The following is a 10,476-nucleotide window of genomic DNA, read 5'->3' on the forward strand; positions in this document are numbered from 1 at the left end:
TAAAGCGGTGTGTACATATCCATCCCAAACTCTCTAACTATCCCTACCCTCATCCTTCCCCAGGGCAATTATAAGCTCATTCTCTAAGTCAGCGAGTCTCTTTCTGTTTGGTAAGTTCATTTGTATCATTTATTTTTAGATTCCACATATAAGGTGCTATATGATATTGCTCCTTCTCTGTCTGGCTTACTTTCACTCAGTATGACACTCTCTAGGTCCATCTATGTTGCTACAAATAGCATTATTTCATTCTTGCTTATGGCTAATACTTCATTGTATATATGCACCACATCTTCTTTATCTGTTCCTCTGTTGATGGACATTTAGGTTGTTTCCATGTCTTGGCTATTGTAAACAATCCTGCAATGAATATTGGGGTGTGTGATTATTTTCAGATAATGTTTTTCTCTGGATATATGCCCAGAGTGGGATTGCAGGGTCTTATGGATGGGTCATGGTGTGGAGTTCTGACAAAACGTGGTCCATTGGAAAAGAGAATGGCAAATCACTTCAGTATTCTTGCTTTGGAACCCCATGAACAGGATGAAATGGCAAAAAGATAAGACACTGAGAGACGAGCCCCTGAGGTCAATAGGTGTCCAATATGCTACTGGAAAGACTGGAGGAATAGCTCCAGAAAGAATGAAGAGGCTGAGCCAAAGCAGAAATGACACCCAGTTCTGGATGTGTCTGGTGGTGAAAGTAAAGTCCAATGCTGTAAAGAGCAATATTGAATAAGAGCCTGGAATGTTACATCCATGAATCAAGGTAAATTGGATGTGGTCATACAGGAAATTTGGCCTTGGAGTAAAAAATGAAGCAAGGCAAAGGCTAACAGAGTTTTGCCAATAGAACGAGCTGGTCTTAGCAAACACTCTCTTCCAACAACAAAAGAGATGACTCTACACATGGACATCACCAGATGGTCAATACTGAAATCAGATTGATTATATTCTTTGCAGCCGAAATGGAGAAGCTCTGTACAGTCAGCAAAAACAAGACCTGAAGCTGACTATGACTCAGATCATGAGCTCCCTATTGCAAAACTCAGACTTAAATTGAAGAAAGTAGGGAAAACCACTAGGCCATTCAGGTAGGACCTAAATTAAATCCCTTATGATCTTACAGTGGAAATGACAAATAGATTCAGGGGATTAGGTCTGATAGACAGAGTGCCTGGAGCAATATGGATGCAGGTACAAGAGGCAGTTACCAAAACTATCCCCAAGAAAATAAAATGAAAGAAGGCAAAATGGTTGTCTGAGGAGGCCTTACAAATAGTTGAGAAAAGAAAAGTGAAAGGCAAAGGAGAAAGAGAAAGATATACCCATCTGAATGCAGAGTTCCAAAGAAGAGCAAGGAGAGATAAGAAAGCCTTAAGTGAACAATGCAAAGAAATAGAGGAAAACAATAGAATGGGAAATATTAGAGATCTCTTCAAGAAAATAGAGATACTAAGGGAACATTCCATGCAAAGATGGGTACAATAAAGGACAGAAAAGGTAAGTAGTAACAGAAGCAGAAGATATTAAGAAGAAGTGGCAAGAATACACAGAAAAACTATACAAAAAGGTCTTAATGACCTGGATAACCACAATGGTGTGGTCATTCACCTAGAGACATACATCCTGGAGTGTGAAGTCAAGTGGGCCTTAGGAACAAAGGTAGTGGAGGTGATGGAATTTCTGCTGAGCTATATCAAATCCTAAAAGATGATGCTGTTAAGTGCTGCACTCAATATGCCAGTGAATTTGGAAAACACAGCAGTGGCCACAAGACTGATAAAGGTCAGTATTCAATCTAATCTCAGAGAAGGGCAATGCCAAAGAATGTTCAAACTATTGTAAAGTTGTACTCATTTCACATGCTAGTAAGGTTATGCTCGAAATCCTTCCAGCTAGGTTTCTACAGTATGTGAACCAAGAACTTCCAGATGTACAAGCTGAATTTAGAAAAGGCAGAGGAACCATAGATCAAATTGCCAACATTCATTGGGTCATAGGAAAAGCAAGAAAATTCCGGAAAAACATTTACTTCAGCTTCATTGACTATGTGAAAGCCTTTGACTGTGTGAGTCACAACAAACTGTGGAAAATTCAAGAGATGGGAATACCAGACCACCTTACCTGCCTCCTGAGAAATCTGTATGCAGATCAAGAAGCAACAGTTAAAACCAGATATGGAAAAATGGACTAGTTAAAAATTGAGAAAGGAGTACATCAAGGCTGTATATCATTCAGTCTACTTACTTAACTTTTATGCAGAGTACATCATGTGAAATGCTGGGCTGGATGAATCATAAGCTGGAATCAAGATTGCTGGGAGAAATATTAATAACCTCAGGTATGCAGATGACACCACTCTAATAGCAGAAAGCTAGAGGAGCTAAAGATCCTTTTGATGAAGGTGAAAGAGGAGAGTGAAAAAGCAGACTTAAAACTCAGCATTTAAAAAACTAAGATAATGGCATCTGGTCTCATCACTTCATGGCAAATAGATGGGGAAAAAACAGAAATAGTGACAGAGTTCATTTTATTGGGCTCCAAAATCACCTTGGATGGTGACTGCATCCATGAAATTAAAAGATGCTTGTTCCTTGGAAGAAAAGCTATGACAAACCTAGACAGCATATTAAAAAGCAGAGACATCACTTTGCTTGAACCATCACAACCAAGGTTCACATAGTCCAAGCTATGGTTTTTCCAGTAACCATGTATGGACGTGAGAGTTGGGCCACAAAGAAGGATGAGTACTGAAGAACTGATGCTTTCAAACTGTGGTGTTGGAGAAGACCCTTGAGACTCCCTTGGACTGCAAGGAGATCAAAGCAGTCAATTCTAAAAGAAATCAATCCCGAATATTCATTGGAAGGACTGATGCTGAAGCTGAAGCTCCAATACTTTGGCCACCTGATGTGAAGAGCCAGCTTATTGGAAAAGACCCTGAAATGCTGGAAAAGATCGAGGGCAGGAGAAGAAAGGGGCAACAGAGGATGAGATGGTTGGATGGCATCATTGACTCAATGGACATGAGTTTGAGCAAACTCCAGAAAACAGTGAAGGTCAGGGAACCCTGGCCTGCTGCAGTCCACGGGGCTGCAAAGGGTCGGACATGACTTCGCAACTGAAAAACAAAAACAGTTGCTCTATTTTTGTTTTATTAAGAACTTCCATACTGTTCTCCATAGTGACTTTACTAATTTATATTCCCACCAACAGTGTAGGAGGGTTCCCCTGTCTCCACATCCTTTCCAGCATTTATTTTTTCCACAGGCAATCTTCATCACAGCCCTCTTACTACTCCAGTTCAAGCTGAGTATTTTCTGCATCTGAGTTTCTCCCTCTTTGCTGGATGATTTTTATCACCATGCAAAGTGCCCTGATAAACGTCTGTCTTCAAAGAACTCTCCAAGAACTCTACATAACCCTCCAAGGACAACATCATTCTCTGCTCTCTTTTATAGGAACACTTCTGGGATGAGATATCTATGCTAATCTTCTCTGTATCCTTCCAATTTTTGTATATTTGCTGCAGAGGCAAGCACAACCGTGAATTTTAAAGTAACTCATCTTTCAATGCCATTCTCCCCAGAGGGATGGTACAGGGAGGGAGGAGGGAGGAGGGTTCAGGATGGGGAACATGTGTATACCTGGGGTGGATTCATGTTGATATATGGCAAAACCAATACAATATTGTAAAGTTTAAAAATAAAATAAAATTTAAAAAATAGAAAAAGAAAAAAAAAAAGTAACTCATCTTTAGCCAGTCTTTCTAAAGTATTTAACAAAGTTTTCTTTGAACCAATTGTGTTCATAGTTGTATTTTGTTGGTTTCCATAATACCAAGCCATGAAATCACTGGAAAAAGTACTATTGATATAGTTTAGGAACACATGCCTGAGTCTGATGGAATGCAATTAGTAAGCAGAAGTTTCTGGACTTAAATGTGTGAATAAGTCAGTTTTATAGAAAGACTGTATAGCTAGGCTGTGTAAAGTTCTTATAATTGGGTACTCAGGTTATTCCACTAGATTTCTGACTTGTATAAAGGATACTCTAATGATATCCTTACAAGTAAATCTAAATGCATATCTTTTCCAAAAAGTAGTTTCTTGTGGTGCTTGATTTAATAAGTATGAACAATTGAAATTTTTTGATACACGAAGTTGCTCTCTGACTTTCACCACATCTATACGTGAAGATGCATATTTTCCCACAGCTTTTTCAATAATGGGAGCTTTAAAATATATTTATTTTAGTGGTAAAAGCTGGTATCTTTTAAAATATTTTGTGATTTTCTTTTAGAGTAGCTTAAACTCTTTAACATTTTAAAATATTTTAGGTATTTAAAAATATTAGTGTACTGCCATCTAGTGATAACTTTGTAAGAAAGAAAAGGGTAAGTCATAATACTTCAGTAGTTTCATCTTGTAATAGAGGAAACAGTTAAGTATATGCATTCACACCCCAAGTAATATAACCAATTAAGTGCGAACTCAAGAACAGAAAAATCCAAGCCAAGCTCTCATCCAAGAAAGATCTGAAAGATTCTTTTCTAATCCATTGTTCCTCCTAAGTCACAGCAGTACAGTCAAACCCAAAGTTCAGATGGTGAGGAAAATAATATTCTCATTCTTCTGATGAAAGCAGTTAATAAAACCTTTTTATGTTTATACTGAAAATATTTCTAAATTTGCTCAATGCTCATAAAAAGAGTCATTTGAAGGAAAGGAGTTTTGTACCTACATATTTTGCATTTATATATAGATTATTTGGGAAATATATTTAACATCTCTTTGAAGAGTATAGAATTCTAATGTCATTCTGAATAGATTTCTCATGGTAGGTGTAAGAGTGTGGACTTAATTTTACTTAGTTACATAGTACCTGTTTTGTTTTTATCCCTAGGTGAAAGAGCCTATTTTTTTTTGGCATTTGAGTGCCCACTCTGATGCTATACATGACATTTGGAAAGGGGATATGAGTCAAGGAATATTCTTTCTGTCCTTTGAGAGTCAAGAAATAATTTATACCCAACAAATACTCAAAATTACTACAATGTGCAAAATTCCATGAGCACACAAAGAAAGAAAACCGTGTGTTGTCTTGGAAGAGAGCAGTTGAAGGGACATCCTGGCCACTTTCCCATGTGGTATTTTTAATGTAAGCATCAAATCAATTCCATTGGAGTTCCTCAATTTACAGGTGCGGAAAGAAATTTAGGAAGATTCAGTAGCAAAGCAGTAATCCACTTAGGTTCAGAAGAGCCAATCTAGAGCATGTGATGGGGGACTTAGTGGCGATTACTTACAGAAGACGGGAGACGGCGTGAAAGACTCCATAGATAAAGCATCAGGATCAACAGGTTAGAAAACTTTGTGAACACAACGGTATAGAAACCAGATATAAAGTAGCTAGTATTAAATCTAATAAAGAGTTTAAGCCCTTTTGGAGAAAGTTTTAAACCTTTAACAGAAGGCACTAATATAGACCCAAAGTCAACAGACATACCAAGTTCATGAACAGGAAAGTTTAGTGTAGTAAGTGTGACAATTCCCTCCAAAGTGACTTAGCATTAATGCAAAGCCTATTAAAATTCCAAGAGGGTTTTCAAATCTTACTGGATATGACAATCTAGTTCTAAACTTTATGTGGAATTGAAAGTAAATGAAGAAAGAGACTGGGGAAGAGTTGCTCCATCACATATGAAGGCCTATAATAAGATAGTGCAGACTTTCTACAAGAATAAATAAATAGGCCATGGAAAAATACAGAGGTACCAGAAACCATATGTATATGAAAACTAGAGTTTATGCTAAGAAGGAAATTGCTATGGATTACACTGAAATACAAAAATGAGATCTTTACCTAATACTACACATAAATATCAGTTCTAGGTGGATTAATGTGGACTTAATGGGAGAGGCAAAGCTAGACTATTAAGAAGAAAATATAGAAAACAATTTTATGACCTCAGATTAAGGAAGAATTTTTTAATATACAAGTACAAATCATAACAGGAAAGATTGATAAATGTGAATAAAGTAAGAACTTCTATTCATTAAAAGATACCACAAAGGCAGAGAAAAGACAAGCCCTAAAGTGGGGAAACATACTTGAAACATACAAAAGTGACAAAGGATTAATATCAAGTATATATAATAAACTACAGATCTATAAGAGAATGACAGAAATCCAGTAGGAAAATGAGCAACAGACATAAACTGATATTTCACACACACACAAATAGTCCATAAATATATAAAATGATATCCAACTTCATCAGTAATCTAAGAAATGCACATTGAAATCACAGGTGCCATTTCATACCTGCTAGGTTGACCTCCCAAAAAAGTTTAATCAGTTCTAAGTAAAGTAAATGTCCATATACCCTTCAGGGAAGCTTGCATCTTTGCACTTGGGGGCATTTGCAATAATGCATACAGCAACATTATTTCTAACAGCAAAAAACTGGGAACAGCTCAGATGTTCACCATTATTAGAGGAGATAAATAGTAGGACATCTATATAATGAAATACTATACAGGCTGAAAAGACAAGAACTCTAACAGCACACTATGACTTAAATGAATCATAAAATTATGTTGACTGGAAGAAGCAAGTCACAGAAGAATTCACACAGTATTATTCTGTTTATACTACTGGCAGGATCCAAGGATTCCAATTTCTCCACATCCTCACCAATGCTTATTTTATTTGTTGTATGGGGTTTTGTTATATTTTGGTTTTATAATGGCCATCCTAGTGGGTAGGAGATGATATCTCATTTTTAGTTTAATATGAATTTCTCTAGTGATTACTGATGGTGATGATCTTTTCATATGCTTGTTGGCCATTCCAGGGATCAAGCCCATGCCCCCCACAGTGGAAGGCGGAGTCATAACCACTGGACTGCCAGGGAAGTCCCTCTCTTACCCATTCTTTAATCGGGTTCATCGTTTTGGTGTTGAGCTGTTAAGAGTTCTTTATATATGTTAAATATTGCCCTTTATCAGATATATGATTTACAATTTTTCTCCCATTCCACAGTTACTTTTCACTCTGTTGATTATTTACTTTAGTGTGCACAAGTTTTTAAGATATGAACCCACTAATCTATGTTTGCTTTTGTTGCCTGTGTTTTTGGTGTCTTATCCAAGAAATCTTTGCCAGATCCAAGGTCATTAAGTTTTTCTCCTATGTTTGCATCCAGGAGTTTTACAGTTTTAGGAGGAGATGAGTATTGAGTACAGTTTTCAGAAAGAATATGGCTACATTCAAGTTTCCTACTTTTAGGTCCCAGAACTATGAATCAATGGGAGAGAAATTAAAGTGGCTTGACTGAGATAATAGCAGTAGAGAGGAAGTAAGACTGAGTATATTTTAAAGGTAGAGCCAACTTCGTCTGTTGATGGACAAAAGGTGAATGTGAGAGAAAGAAATCAAGGATGTCTCTATAGTTTTTGACCTAAGAAAGATTTATTTATCTGTTTATTTTATTTTGGCTGTGCTGGGTCTTCACTGCTGTGCTCAACCTTCCCCTGGTTGCAATGAGTGGGGGATACTCTCTAGTTGTGCTGCATGGGCTTAGTTGCCTCACAGCATGTGGGATCTTCCTGGACCAGGGATAGAACCCATGTTCCCTGCATTGGCAGATGGATTCTTAACCACTGGGCCACCAGGGAAGTCCAAAATTTTCTTATTGAGTATGTTGGGTTTGAGAAAATGATTAGACTACCAAATGGAAACATCAAGTACTCATTTGGATGTATATATCTGGAATTCACCTACTTGATGGATGTGAGTTTGAGCAAGCTCTGGGAGTTGGTGATGGACAGGCAAGCCTGGCATGCTGCATGGGATCACAAAGAGTCGAACATGACTGAGTGACTGAACTGAACTGAGTCTGGAATTCTGGGACAATTTAATGGTTGGAAATATAATTGTGCAAGGTTATTAGTGCCCAGATAGTGTTTAAAGCAGTGGGACCAGGTGAGATCACCAGGAGATTGTTGATGGATAAAGAAAAAATGTCATCAGCCTGAACCATAGGGAGCTCCTATGCCTAGAAAAAGGGGAAATAGAATGATGCAATTAAAAAGACAGAGGCAGAAGCTTATGAGGTAAGAGAACCAAGGAAGAAAGGAAAAGGGTGAGAAGGGAAAGAAGAGAGAGAGGGAGGGAGAAAGGAGGGAAGACAGGGAAGGAGAAGGGAGAAAAAGAAGAGGGAAAGTAGAGGAAGGAAGAAAGGAGGGAGGGAGGGAAAGAGGGAAAGAAAAGTTGGGTGTCTCAGAAGCCAAGTTTCACAAAACAGGGAGTGAAGTGTGTCACATGCCACTGAGGGTTTTGATGAGATGAAGACTAATCTGAGCTTTTGGCTTGACATCTGGAATTCATTGGTGACTTTGAGTTGAATGATTTTAATGGAGTGGTGAGGATAAAAGGATGATTAGAGTGAATTCAGGAGGGAATGGAAGGAGAGAAAAGAGTTTTTAAAAGAGTAAAGAAATGGGAAAGTAACTGGAAAGGGATGTTGTTATTAATTGGTAGATGTCTGGAATCTTACACAAACCAAGGGTCATGATGATGTATTCAGGAATGGCCAAGCCATATTTGAAAGATCATCTTCCACTTGTTGACTTACACAAAGTTGAAGGCCCACAAGGAGCATAGATTTTTACAAAATATCCACCTTCCAGTGAGCCGGTTTTGAGTTGTGAGAGTATGTAAAGATCCAGAATAGTAATCTCATTAAGGCCTCCACAGTCCTAACAATGGAATTTCATATTTTTCTCACATAGTAAACCTGTGTGTCCTCATAGGATACTTGAAAGGCATAATGAACTTTTACCAGAACATGGTATATATTGACTTCAAAAGAACCTTTGTTTCTAGCAAGGACACAAAGTCACTATAACTCTAGCCTTCTAAATTGTGGTCCCACTTACACTATGGAGAAGTTCATTTGCCTCCATATACAAATATACTCCTTAAATATATTTATTTATTCAGGATAATTTGTGAGTTAGCATATGAAATTAGAGCCCATTCCTTTTGGGAAAAATCATGTAAGAGAATTCTTTTGTAAAAATGGAGAATACTACTAGGCTGTGAAATTGGTGACATCCTAGATCCAAAGTTCCTTTTACCTTCTACTTAGAAACCAGCCAGTGCAACAAGGTGGCAAGGGAGACACCCTCTGTATTTGCTTCCTAGCACTGCTGTAACAATGCACCACAAAAACAACAAATGTATTGATTCACGGTTCTGAGACCTAGAAGTAGGAAACTTGAATGCAGCCATACTCTTTCTGAAAACTGTACTCAATCCTCATCTCCTCCTAAAACTGTAAAACTCCTGGATGCAAACATAGGAGAAAAACTTAATGACCTTGGATCTGGCAAAGATTTCTTGGATAAGACACCAAAAACACAGGCAACAAAAGCAAACATAGATTAGTGGGTTCATATCTTAAAAACTTGTGCACACTAAAGTAAATAATCAACAGAGTGAAAAGTAACTGTGGAATGGGAGAAAAATTGTAAATCATATATCTGATAAAGGGCAATATTTAACATATATAAAGAACTCTTAACAGCTCAACACCAAAACGATGAACCCGATTAAAGAATGGGTAAGAGAGGGACTTCCCTGGCAGTCCAGTGGTTATGACTCCGCCTTCCACTGTGGGGGGCATGGGCTTGATCCCTGGAATGGCCAACAAACATATGAAAAGATCATCACCATCAGTAATCACTAGAGAAATTCATATTAAACTAAAAATGAGATATCATCTCCTACCCACTAGGATGGCCATTATAAAGCCAAAATAAAACAAAACCCCAAACAACAAATAAAATAAGCATTGGTGAGGATGTGGAGAAATACTTTGTGAAAAGTATATATAAAATAATTTTAAGTGAAAAAGATAAAGACAATATACTGTAGACATATAAAATGACTTGATGTAAATGCATGTTAATCAAAGATGGGAGCTCATTTTCAGTTGAGTAAAATGTTCATTCAGGTTTTTTTTCTTTAAACTTGCTCAACTTCATAATAAAATAGGAGGAAATTTTTTTTTGGCAATAGTGCTAATCCCAGTTTTTCCTGAGCAATGTCTTTAAGCAATCTCATTTCATTCTTTTCTTGCAGGTTAATTCTTAGAGTATCAGAATATCTCTCTTCAAATGTAAGAAGGAAAACTTTTAAGTCAGTGGACCAATAAGCTCTTTCTGTTTTCCACATATCTCAGAGGGTGGAGTGACCAAACCAGTGATATAAGAGGGAAGTGAAAAGATGTTAAATAGCAAGTCCAGCTCACCCTGGTCAGTCTGGAGGTCTGGCTTCTCAGTCAATGTGAAGGCTGTCCTTATTCTGGGGCTTCTCCTTTCTGTCACTGTCCAGGGCAAGGTCTTTGAGAGATGTGAGCTTGCCAGAACTTTGAAGAAACTTGGATTGGATGGCTATAAGGGAG

This window comes from Bubalus bubalis, chromosome 4, assembly GCF_019923935.1.
Source record: "Bubalus bubalis isolate 160015118507 breed Murrah chromosome 4, NDDB_SH_1, whole genome shotgun sequence".
NCBI classification, from domain to species: domain Eukaryota; kingdom Metazoa; phylum Chordata; class Mammalia; order Artiodactyla; family Bovidae; genus Bubalus; species Bubalus bubalis.